Raw genomic sequence first — 13,605 nt, 5'->3', positions numbered from 1 at the left:
GCAACAAATTTATTAAAATAACTTGTGAAATTATGATTGCCAACCCTACACAAAGTTTCTTTCTTACTTATCCTTTAATAGTCTCATCAAAATCTTTGAAAATTCAACTGCTAAGAAAAATTAAGCTGAGACTTCACAGTGAAGTTATAATTGATCAGCAATTTTAAGCTCAAAATAATTATTTTTAACACACACACAAAATCTGGCTACCCACAGCTTACTCAATTTTTTCAGCTTTAACAAAATTGGTAGGAATTATCACTGATGCCTACCTAGTTTAAGAGTTTCCCTAAGCCAGGCACACTGTTACATGCCTGTAATCCTAGCAGCTCAGGAGGATGAGACAGGAGGATCACAAGTTCAAAGACTGCCTCAGCTATTTAGAAAGGGCCTAAGCAATGTAGCAAGACCCTGTCACAAAAAAAAAAAAAAAAAAAAAAGGACTGGGGATGTGACTCAGTGGTTAAGCACCCCCGGGTTCAATCCTCAGTTAAAAACTGAGAGAGAGAGAGAGAGAGTTCACCTAGCAACTGGGGCTGTAGTTTAGCATGTGTGAGGTCCTAGGTTCAATCCCCAGCACTGAAAGGGAAAAAAAAAAAAAATCCACCTAATGTCTAGAGAAAGTAAAATTGAAGAAACAGGAAACGTGGTCGCTTCACCCCAGATATTGGCAGGAGTACCACAGAACTGAGGCTGCCCTGGATGGCATCAAGGATACTTGACTAACACTATGATTAAACTCACTTTCTGATGAATGTAACCATTTCCATGCCCATGACTTGTTAAAACCAGTTTCTCATAATTTGCAATTAAGAATAACTCTTCCTTGAAATGCTAGATCAGAAATTTTTACTGCTTTAATTTTTCCCATGAACTTATTAAACTTGAGTTTCTTATCAGAATGTTATTTCTTCTTTCTCACTGATACTATTGATACCGCCAGTCACCTTGACAAGTCCTGCTTCCTCAGATGTTGAAGATAAACATGAAAGAAGTGTGCTGAGGCAAGCGTAGAGTCGAAAATAAGAAGCTTTATCAAAGAAAAGTAGAACAGACTTCTCCTGGGTGGAAGAAGGGGACCCAAAGGCAGAATCCCTGGGATGAGCAAATCCCGCCATTTTTTTATAGGTTTGTTCTTCTGTTTCTACCCCCTTATCTCTCCCCTCTGCCTACATGACCAGGCCCGGAGATGCAGGTGAGATGGCAAAAAGGTGAGAAGCAGATGGAGGGGGACAAATGGAGTGATTTAGGCAGGTAGCAGCACAGGGGCATTAATTAGCAACTCCTTGCCTGCAGTCTTTTGAAAAAGGATGGTAAGGGCAGGTAAATTTGGTAATCAATGGGCTCCCGAGGTCTTTGACATTCCATGCTCCCAGGGTGAATCTCCAACTTTCCAGACACAGATGGCCTCCATTTTCTCCATTTGACCCAATTTCCTATTCTACACTAACCGCCTGTCCTCAATTCTGGCTTCACTATCACATATAACCGACATTTCTCTCTTGCTCATTCATCCTTTCAGACCACATTCTAGAATCTTCTAGATGGAGGATACTTTGATTTCTACATTCAGAATGACAATTTCTTATCTAATTAAAGTTTTTTCTGTTGATGGTCCAAAATTGTGTACAATAAGTGGAGAGGCATCTGCTTGGAATAGGGCCCACTGGGTATTCTGAACTGCAACCACCACTCCCCACACAATACCCTCATGCCAAATAAATCACAGCTAGCACTCTTTTAATTGCATTGATGAGATTGCAGGTTAGGAAAATTCTTTGCAACCCAAAAATACACTAACAAAATGGTAAAAAAAAAAAAAAAAAACAAAAAAAAACCTACAAGCCAGGGTGACCCTGCACATAGAGCTGAGGACTGGGGCCTTGGGTCACTGTGGTGAGGGCCAGTGATAGAGGTGAGGTGCTGGACCTGAAGGAGCTGGGAAAGCTGACTCTAAGATCTTCATAGACAGCAAGGCAATGAGAAGGGCTCACCATCGGAGAAAGACTAGGCTAGGAAGAACCTTGTGCAGGAGTTGTCCCCAGGTCTGCCGTGATGGGGGTGTAGGTGGGGACCTTACTAACAGACCTGTGTTCCCTGGCATTTTGCCAACCCTAGCTGAGGCACCCAGACCCCTCTGGCCTTCTGTTTCTGTGTGCTGTGGCAACGTTGGGGGTGGGCCAGGGTGTGTGAGAGGTGCACAACATGGCCAAGAACACGATGCCGCGACCCCTGGTCTCTAACACGCACCAGGCACTGGCTTTCACCCTGGGTCAGGCCTGGGTGGACCAGCGAATCTTCCACTCAGGACCTGGAACACTAAGGCATGTATATTGTGGGCCTCCCTTTTTCTCAGGACCAAGAGTCCCCAGATCATTCCTGACTGAACTCTGTGCCCTGCTCTGACCCCCATGCTTCAGGGCACCACCCCTGCATTGACAGTGCCAGTTCTGAGCTCCAAGAGGGTTTTTCATCCTTGCTGAGCTCCTCTGGCTTTTCTAGGACCCTGAAAACAAGCGTGGCAGTGACCCCTTGCTGCCTCCTCCCCTGGGCACCTGTCACCCGGGCAGTAGCTCAGACACTCCCGACAGCCCATCGGCAGCAGGGTCTCCACCACCTTCCCACAGTGCCCCTTGTCTCTCTGAACAGTGCCAGTTGCTCTTCCAAATGTGTCTGGTGATTTGGGCTCACCTCCAGGCCCGTGACTGAGACTTAGAATGGTTCCTCCACCTGGAACACACCCCACCCTCCTCCTTCCTCAGAAGGAAGTTCCTCCTGGAACTTCAAGGGGAGCATGGTCAGCAAGTGGACCCCTGCTTGCATTCTGGAATTCTGCGTCTGTCTTTTTGATATCCTAGTTGCTTCTGCTTGTGTGCTCGTGATTTAGTGCTCCTCTTGTCATCTGTGGCAGAGTGAAGGCTCCCAGGACAGACATGAGGCCCCAGGGTCATGGCTGGTGGTGGGGGTGCCATGACCCACCGGGCACAGAACAGGCCCGAGGGGGTGTCCCTGGCCTAGATTCACCTTGGTGTCAGTGGGGCCTCGTGCAGATGTCTCGTGCAGAAAAGGCATGTGTTTTTATGTATTTTACTGGATTCAGGACTCATAGGTGTTTTCAGGTCATAAACTGGAAGGGAAAGAGAAAAGTGACTCCCAGCCCTGCTCAGTGGAGACCCCACGAACACACATAACAAACCCTCACTTAAAGTCGTGGGCGAAGGGCTGCAGTACACAATTCCGTGGGGTGTGTGTGAATGTCGTCTGCCTAAGGAAGGTATTGATGGGCACCTGGCTCAATACGACATCACGAATCATGAGTGACCCCTCTGGACCCCTGCCCTATGAGGTTAGTTTCCTTGAGACTTGAATGATGCCAGCTGCCACCTCTCCAGTTGGTTTTCTTAGCCTCTGTCACAGCAAGGATCTGTGTGCTTTTTTTTTTTTTAACCACAACTCTGCTTTTGAATTGATATGCACTATTTTCCCCTGTAAATGCAAGATCAGATGCATTCACTTTTCCTCAATGAAACGACTCATTTTAGACCAAGAGGAATTGACTCATTGTCCTGGGGACAGTGTGTTGTCTGCTTTTGCACTATTCAGAGGGAGGTTCTGGAAGCCCCTTAATCTGAACCCTCTAGGGATGAAGAAGTTCGTAGAACTTGGATTCTGAAAAGAATGGAGAGAGATGGGGAGGTGAGAGAGAACACTGAGACTATTCAAAACACAAACCCGTTCTGCAGCTGAAAACATGCTCTTTTCTTTCCTTCCCATCAAGTCCTCAAAATGAACTCAGTTAATGTTCAGTAATAGTTTATGAGTGTTGTCTCTGGGTGGGGCCATGCTTCATCTGCCAATCAAACCCACCACTTCAAGAGAATGAGTATTGCTCTATTCCTTCAGCTGGAGAAATAGCAAACAGCTGGCCTCAGATAACACAACTCCCCAACAAGAGATATCACACAAGAAAACCTTTGCAAGGCAGAATGACCAGTGATGCTGATTGAAAATGCAGATTCCTGTCATCCCCCACCACCCCCCTTGTCATGCTTGATTCTGTTGTTTCCAGATGGGGCTCAGGAATTTGTATTTTTAACAATTTCCAGACTCATTTTAATGGGCAACCTGAACATACAGCCTCTCAAGGAAATAGAACTTCTGCAGGCAGCCAGTGTCCAGGCCAGTATCCACTTCCTAAGACTGAGGACTGGACTTATGGCTCAGTGTTAGAGCACTTGCCTGGCATGTGTGAGATACTAAGTTCAATCCTCAGAACCACATAAAAATAAATAAATAAAATAAGAGTTGATGAATGCATGAAGGTTTTGCTTAGAAAAATAAAGGAAGAGGTGGTTTCACATGGCTTACTCACTGCTGTCTGGGACTCTGATGGATGCCTGGCATATTTCAAAGGAACCAGAAAGTGACTCTGGGCTGACAGCAGAGTTAAGGACCTGAGGACTGCTGGCGTTGGGAGGAAAAGGGGCTGCTCTTGGAGAAGGGGGTCCCAGTTACCAAAGAGTTAGTTGGAACCCAGATATGTAAGCAAAAGCAAAAGCATCTGGACCAATGAGATCCAATTTTTGTGAACATCTCCCTCATTACACATTGAGGCAAGAGACACTTTCTAATTAACTCTGCCTTTTTGCCCCAATTTCAACTGAGAACATACACTTCATTTTGTTCGCAAGAAGATATGAAAACTGCTGAACGTGGTGGACAATGTTGGGAGTTTATGTTGTGCCAGGTAAACAAAGGTGGGCTCTCAGCCTTCAGGGTGGCCCGGAGGGGCACTGAGTGACAAAGAGGACCTGAGGTTGTCTCCTGAAGCCCTGTCCCACAGTACCTAAGGACTGAGTTTGTGTTATAGGAGGCGTGTCAGTCAGCTTTCCCTTTCTGTGACAAAATGCCTGAGAAATATAACTTAAAAGAAGAAAATATTTATTTCAGCTCAGAGTTTCAGAAGTTATAGTCCATATTGCGTGGTCTATCACTTTGGGCTTCTGGAAAGGCAGAACATCATGGCAAGAAGCACCAAGCAGAGCAAAGTCACTCACTTCATGGTGGCCAGGAAGCAAAAAAAGAGGGTGAGGAAGGGGGCTAGGGACAAAATAACAAAATCTACCCTTCAAGTGAGTTTATATCTTTAGACCCATGAGCTCATGATGAAAGAAGTATGACCAATTATTGTGATCCCCTTAAGATATTTTTTGTATTGTCCCAGTGCAAAGTGCTTAGCTTCTTTCTAAAAGTGTTAATCTCTTCAGAAACAACAGTCTTCATTGCCTCAACTTTAAATGTGCTCCTTTTCTGGTCAAACTGCAAGTTTTTCATCTTACTGTGTACTTGACTAAAAGCAGTCAGCAATAACCAGACCAGAGTCTAAATGCTGTGCTGCCTTGAAATTTTCTGCACCAGATTAGTCCATCACCTTTAAATTAGCCTTACACAAAGTCTCATGGAGTGGACGAAATACAGACAAGCTCCTTGCTACTGTGTAATACACGTGGCCTTTAACGCAGTTCCTAGTAGAGCCCTTATTCCCATCTGAAACCTCATCTGCACAGTCTTTACTCTCATATTCCTATCAGCCTTCTGATCTACCACCAGAATTGCTAAGCTCCACTTACAGAATTTGAAGGTTTTTCTAGCCTGACTTTCTGAACTTTGCTAAATTCCCCTGGAAATGAGTTCCAAAGGTCCTGAACCACAGCAACATCACAGCAATGACCTCACTTCTTGGTACCAATTTCTGTGTTAGTGAGCTTTCCATTGTTGTGACAAAATACTTGACAAAAACAACCTAAAAAAAGGAAAGTTTTTTTTTCCTAACAGTTTCAGAGGTTTTAGTCCATGATAGCCATTATTAATAAATTGCCCAGCCTAAGGTATTTTGTTTTATCAGTACAAAGAGATTGAAGCATCTTGGAATGCCTCTATTTCTCACTCCTATGGTAAGGGCAATTTTTCTGGACAAAGTATTCTTGGCCGACAGGTTTGTTTTTCATAATTTTGAATATATGAACCCACTGCCTTCCTGGTTCCAGGATTTCTGGTAAAAATCTGATGAAGACCTATGGAAAAGTTGTAATGAAATCTCCCTTCTTCAGAGTCCATAGGTGTTAATAATGTGCCACATGGTATCTCAGAGAACACAGCATTTGTTACAGTGTCACCATGTGAGGTACACTAATTATTCAAGTTGAAAGAAAAAGGAATTGACTACTACTCCAGGTATCCTGTTGGATAGATATGATGAACTCTTTAAAAGTCAAAAGTTAGGAATTTTCAGAAAGTGAAAGGAAAAGCCCATTGAAGCATCCTACAAATTTTTAATATCTAAACAAGTAAATATCAATCTTACTACAGAAAAAAAATCTGGAATCCTTTATTATTATTAAAGTGGAAAAGGTTCTAAAAGTTAAAGGACCATTTCATTCTCTGACCTCATAAAGATCCAGTGTAAGGGAATTTCAAACACTACCTGTTAGGCCCTGGCTACAACTGTGTTTTTGTTTGTTTGTTTGTTTGTTTATTCCATAAGCACAGGGAGCTCTTGGTTGGCGACCTGTTGGGAATCATAGATATTTAGCTTGTTTGGTTGGTCTGGTCTTCTGACTTTGACTTTTTGATTTGGGCGTTTACTTTCCTGGCTTTAGATTTTAATTATTTGTTAGCTTGTTTTTATTTTTTAGCTACCATCCTTAGTTGGTGGTGCCTCTTAGGATGTAGAGTGAGAGGTGAGAGCGGTCAAAGTAATGAGATTAGGAGCGTGTGGCAAAGCCTCTTGGCCAGCTCCTCCCATGAATGAACCATTATAGTGTCCGGAGGGACTTCAACCAGGTCAACTTTGCCCAGGTGCAACTGGCCTGCCATATCCTCACCCAGACAAGGTATCTTGAAAGTTCTGCCAAAGGTAGAGTAGCGGGCTGGGGAGATAGCTCAGTTGGTAGAGTGCTTGTGTCGCAAGCACAAGGCCCTGGGTTCAATCCTCAGCACCACAAAAAACAAAATAAAACATAGTGGGCTGGGGATATAGCTCAGTCGGTAGAGTGCTTGCCTTGCAAGCCCAAGGCCCTGGGTTCAAATCCCCAGCACTGCAAAAAGACAAAAAAAAAAAACAAAGGTAGAGTAGCACTTCCATCATTGTATCTGAACTGGATAAAATGAAGACTGTGGAACATTTAAATGTGACCCAAGTTTTTATTATTGTTGAAATCATTGAAAACACCCACCTTGTGATGGAGCACGCAGGTGGGGAACACACCTAACTCTACCACATCCCCGAGCCCATCGGCATGCAGGAGGAAGCCCAGAGACCATACAGGCAGGTCACATGTGCCGTGGGCTACTGTCACAAGACCGTATCGTGCACGGAGATCTGAAGCTGGCGAACAGCCTGGTGGAGGCCAAACTCTGCAATTGTGTCCTGGATGGCAGGTTCACTGCTGGGCAGAAGCTGAACATGTTCTGTCACTCTTCCATACCATGCCCTGGGAATCTGGCAGAAGAGTACAGTGGCCTTGCAGTGGATATCTGCAGCCTGGGTGTCATTCTGTACTTCATGGTCACCTTTTTACTGCTGGAAGAGCAGGGCCTGTACACGAGGTATGACATTCCCTTTTATATTTCCACTCAAGTGTCAAGTATCATCAGCCAGTCACTGATGGGCGGAACCATCACACAGGCCTACGATAGGCAAAATCATGGGGCACCTGTGACGGAGCGAGGGTGACCAATATTTAGTGACATTCCAGTGAGCCACACCCTAACCACCTGGACCCCACAATAATGACCATCTTGTTTGACATGGGTTATGACCCATATGATACCTGGGTATCTTTAGTAACCAGATAATTTGATGATGCAATGACTGTATTTCTGATGTGCCAGCACCAGACAACCCAGGAGGCAGGCTGTACGTTCTAAGTTAAGCCTGCGTCCAGAGGTTGGGTTTTGCCCACCCTACGCAGATCCTTCTGCCTTCTCTCTCCTCCTAAGGAGGAGTGCCAGTGAGCTGGCCCTTCATGTCTCCCACTTCCTACCCTCTAAACACCAGCTTTTCTTTCTTTCCTTTTTTTTTTTTTTCCCGGTGCTGGGCATTGAACCCAAAGCCTTATGCTTTCCTGGCAAGCACTGTACCAACTGAGCTACATCCCCAGCTGCCTGGAGGCCAAGCAGTAAGGGTAGAAGGGCAGCAGAAGAGCAGCCTGTCTGCAAGGGTACAACCTCCCAGCCTAGGAGCATGCTAGGAGCATGTTCCTGAGGCCACCCCACCCCAGCTGCTGAACAGTCATCAGTAGGTGTGTGCAGCAAGTAGCAAGCAGCAAGTCCTCCCAGGATGCATCATAAGAAAACTCCCTCTCCACTGGGCAACATCATGCTGGGACTGCAGCCTGTACCAGTGACACCACCAAGGGTAGAAAGCGGGGAGTAGGACTGGTGCCTGTATTCTACAAATATGTTGCCATGTGCCATGTTGCTAGCTGCTGGCCTGAAATATAAGCTCTGGATTCAGAAACAAAGTGACTCCAATAAAAGTGGACAGGTGAGACACAGACAAAACCAAGTAGGTGGCATAGTCCAACATTTTATTTTATATATGTCAATGTCATTTTCAATTGATAAATCATAACTTATACACTTATGGGGTTCAATGTGATGCTTAGATCACCAACAGAATCCATTTCACATGTATCCTTGCATTTTAAGTGGACAGCCAGAAGACTGAGCTTCATGGATCCTGACATCACAGCATGGGCATCCGCAGGCATGGACTCAAGTCGCTGCAGGAGGGAGGTGTGCACACTGCCTCAGGCTTCTCCCTACGGATCCAGTCACAAGGGCATCTGGAGCTGCCTGGAGAATGGGCCTCTCTTCACCCACCTGGGAGAGACATCAGACTGTTCTTCCCGGGACACTTTCTGCCTGCCTTGCTCTTCTGTTACATTGTTTATTCCTCCCCTGTTCTGTGAGGAGATAGTTTCTTAATAATTTTTCCCTCCCAAATCTTAGAATAAAATTGATGTTCCTAAAAGATGATCACAGGGAAAAATTAAGATATTTTAAGATATTTAAGATATAAGTAGCCAAAGCAATGTAAAGTAACTATGTAAAGAAAATAGTGAAAATGAGCAAGGAATAACAATAAAAAACAACTAGGAAAACTTAAAAAAGGAATCAAACAGAACTTCCAAAAATGAACCACTGAAGTTAAAAATTCAGTGAACAGGTTAAATAGCACATTGGGCTTACCTGAAGAGAGATGACCTGGAATACAGACCTGAAGAAATTACTCAGAATGTACCATATGAAAAATGTGAGAGTTAAAGATACAAAGAATGGAACAAGGAAGCCAACATAAAGTGATTGATGTTGCAAAAAGAAATAGGTAAAATAGAGGAGAGGCAATATTTGAAGATAAAATGGCATGGATGATTCCAGAATAACAATAAACATGAAGCCATCAGACCCAGGAAATGATATACCAGGAAAGATGAAGGCAATCCACATGTAGACACATTGTAGTGAAATTCTAGAATGCCAAAGACAAAAGAAAAAACCTTAGAAGCACCCATTCTTTTTAACAAATGGTGTAATGCAAGTGGGAGTCCATAAGCATGCACGTGTGCAAACACATACACACACACACACACACATACACACACAGAACTAAAGTACCCATAGTAAGATTTATTAAGAACATTTAGGGGCCGGGGAGATAGCTCAGTCGGTAGAGTGCTTACCTTGCAAGCAGAAGGCCCTGGGTTCAATTCCCAGCACCCAAAAAAAAAAAAAAAAAAAAAAAAAAAAAAAAAACCCAAAAACATTTAACTGAAACAAAACAAAACAAACGAAACAGAAAAACCTCAGGAGCTAGGACTCGGCTGAATTCTTATTTTTGACACAATTAGCACAGTCCATTAAAGTCCTCCCAGGGTACATTATCAGAAGAAAACTCCCTCTTTCCATCATGTGTGGCTCTGTCTCAAAATAAAATTTTATAAAAGGACTGGGGCTGTAGCTTAGTGGTAGAGAGAGCACTTGCTTAGCATTTGTGAGTACCTTACTTAATCCCCAGTACTGAAAAACAAAACAAAATGAAACCCAAAACCCCTGAACATCAGCAAAATTGAAATATGCTGTTCAGCAAAGACTATTAAGAAGATGGGGGGGCAATGAAAAGACCAACCACACAGAGAGAAAATATTTGCAAATAATATACCTGATAAAGATTAGGAGCTAGCATAAAGAACTCTCGAAACTCAAAAGTGACCCCCACCCAATCCAAATAGCATGAAGTGACATTTTACCTAATAGGATATCAGGATATGCAGATGACAAGGAGTATGAAAAGGTGTTTATCATTAGCAATTAGGCAAATAGAAATTAAAATTAAAATGAGACACACACACACACACACACACACACACACACACACACCCCTATCCGAGTGGCTAAGATAAAACAGCAACTACACAAAATGCTGGTGAGGATGCAGAGAAACTGGATTGCTTTGTATATTGTTGCCAGAACTGTAAATGGTATAACCCACTCTGGAAAATAATTTAGCAGTTCCTTAAAATCTAAATATACAATTACCATATGACCTACCAATTGTACTCCTTGCCAGTTATCCAAGAAAAATGAGGACTATGCTCACATAAAAACAACAGCAGCTTTATTAAAGTTCCAATGTGTAAACAACCCAGATGTCCTTTAATGGGTGAATGGTTAAATAAGTTGTGATATATTCATACCTGGGAATCCTATTTAGTTATGAAAATAAAGGAACTACGAACACATGCAATAATCTGTAAGAATCTCTGGGGAATTAGGCTGAGTGAATGGAAAAAAGAAAAAGAAAAAAGAAAAACTAATCCCAATAGGCTATATACTAGATAATTCCATTTGCATAAAAATTTTTTTGAACAAATTACAGAAATGGAAAACCAATGAGTAGTTGCCAGGGGTTAAGGAAGAAATAGAAGTGGCAGGGAACAGGCAACATGAGGGGTTCTTGCAGGGATGAAAATGTTTGGTGTCTTCCCTCTGTCAATGCCAACATCCTGGCTGCTCCCTATACTGCAGTTTTGAAAGATGTCCTACCGGGAGACACTAGGTAAAGGGTACATGGAATCTCTCTGTATTACTTACAATTGCATGTAAATCTTTAATTATCTTTAAATTTAAAAATGTAATTAACAACAAAAAAGCAGCCAGAAAAAGTCACATTACATCCAAAAGAATAACATTAAGAATGACAACAGATTTTTCACAGAAATAAAAAGTGAAAAGACAGTTGAATGATACCTTCAAAGTACTGGAAAAAGAATAACGGTCAACTTAGAATTGGGTAATACAGAAAATAAACTTTAAAAAACATGGCTGAATTGAAAAATAATTTTGATAAAGAAAAACTAAGAGTTTACAATCAACATATTGTTGCCAAAGGAATATGCTTCGGAAGAAATGAAAATTATCTTAGGTGAAAGAAAGGTCTGAGATGCAAAAATGGTGAGTGAAGAAACCATTTAACACATGAATAAATCTAAACAATTATCTAAATTAAAATAGTAATATTCATGTGATCTAATTTTAATATTAAAAATCACAAGACCAAATTAAAATACTAAGTGATTACAGCACAAAAGTTGAAACAGGGTTGACTTAAAGATTTCAAAGGTTCTTAGGAAGATGAGAATATTAAGTTCTGTCATCCTAGATGGGGGTGCTATAAAAATTTAAATTGAGCAACAAATATACCACTCATGTAACTTTTGAAATAATGTTTTTAGAGTTCTATTCTTTTGAGAAAAATAGGTGAATGATTAGAACACTTTCAAAAATATTTATTTCCATGTGTGTACACGTATATATATTACATGGATGTATATAAAGGATATATAATTTCTAGATTATGATTTCTAACCTATTTTAATGCACCTGTGTTAATTTCATTGACATATTCATAGAATTGAAAAATTGGCCTTTAATGAGTTAAGTATGGATGGTAAAAGTCAGAAGCAATTTCTCAAATGTGTGAAACTAACATGATTTTTAAGTTAATCTAAAAGAAAATAGAGTTGGGGGAGCCAGAAAAAGCACAAAATAAGATGGCCAGCAAGTACTATGAGAATACTACCAGCTGCTAATGTAGCTCAGTAGTAGAGTGCTTGCCTAGCATGTGGAAGGCCCTGGGTTTGATCTCCAGCACTGCAAACATAAAAACAAAAATAAAGAACACTACCACATTCAAATATGTCAGTAAACATTACAATGCACTAAACTCATCAGTTTAGATTAAAAACTTATCTAGCTATATGGTATTTATGAAGCATAGTCAAAAGAGTAATGTAAAAATAAAGGAATAGTAAGAATTTATCAGATAAGCTCTGAGCAACTGTCAATCAATAAGAAAAACTTCAATATGACAAATTCCAAAAAAAAATGTAATCACCAAAATGCTAACAGTAAAGACATAGAAATCTAATAAGAGCTGAGTTTTTTTTTCCACAAAAAGAAATACAATGTTCAGACAATTTTATAGGCAGACTCTATCCAACTTTCAAGGAACAGATAATTTAAATCCTTTTCTTCTTTTCCAAATGAAGGGTGGCAGTGAAAAGCATTCCCTACTTATTCTATAATTTGGACATTAACACTAGACAAGAGCAATAAAAAAACAAAAATTGCAGGCCATTTTCAACACTGTATTGGAAATTATAGCCAGTTAAAATCACTGGAAATCACCAATCTAGTCAACACTATACTAGAAATTTTTGCCAGCAAGCACCATATAACCACAAATAATATATAGTTATTTTAAAGTTTTAATTAAAAAAAGACTCATTATTTGCAGCTATTATTGTTCACATAACAGACCCCTAAATCCTATAAATTTTAAATATAAAAACTTAGTAAAATGGCTGAATTTAGTAGTAATAAAAAAAACTTGTCAGCAAATCAAAAATTTATTTTTAAAAGATGCCATTTACAATAGCACATTTTTAAAAAGGAAAGAGAAATAAATTCAACATACATGATCAAAAGCTTTATCAGGAAAATTCTAAGAACTAAATGGAGAAGTATGCTAGCTTAATGAATAGTGAGATTCAATATTATGAAGATTATTTTCCTGAAAGTAATCAACTATTTTAATGCTAATACAATTAAAATCCCAACAGAATTCTTCAGGAAACTTGATAAGATGGTTCTAAAATTATAAAGAACAAAGAGTTAAGCTATTTCTAACAGACAGAAGAACTCATTTAAATATTGAGACTTTCTCTTAAGTCATAGAAATAAAAGTGTTTGGTGGATCTGGGATAGACAATAAACCAATGAAATGACAAGCCTATGAAACAAAACCCACACGTCAGAAACTCATGTGACAAATAGCACTGTAGATCAATAGAAACTGGGCTAAGCTTTCAATAATGGGCTTCAGGCAACTGATTATATCCACATGTTAAAAACAAAACGAAACAAAACAAACTAAAGTAAAAAGTGAATTTGGATCCCTCAATCATAACACACACACACACACATATACACACACATAATTCAATATGGATTTAATTGTAAAAATACAAAGCTTTATAT

Source organism: Sciurus carolinensis, chromosome 7 (genome assembly GCF_902686445.1).
Source record: "Sciurus carolinensis chromosome 7, mSciCar1.2, whole genome shotgun sequence".
NCBI classification, from domain to species: Eukaryota; Metazoa; Chordata; class Mammalia; order Rodentia; family Sciuridae; genus Sciurus; species Sciurus carolinensis.
Note: the sequence above shows the minus strand (reverse complement) of the source record.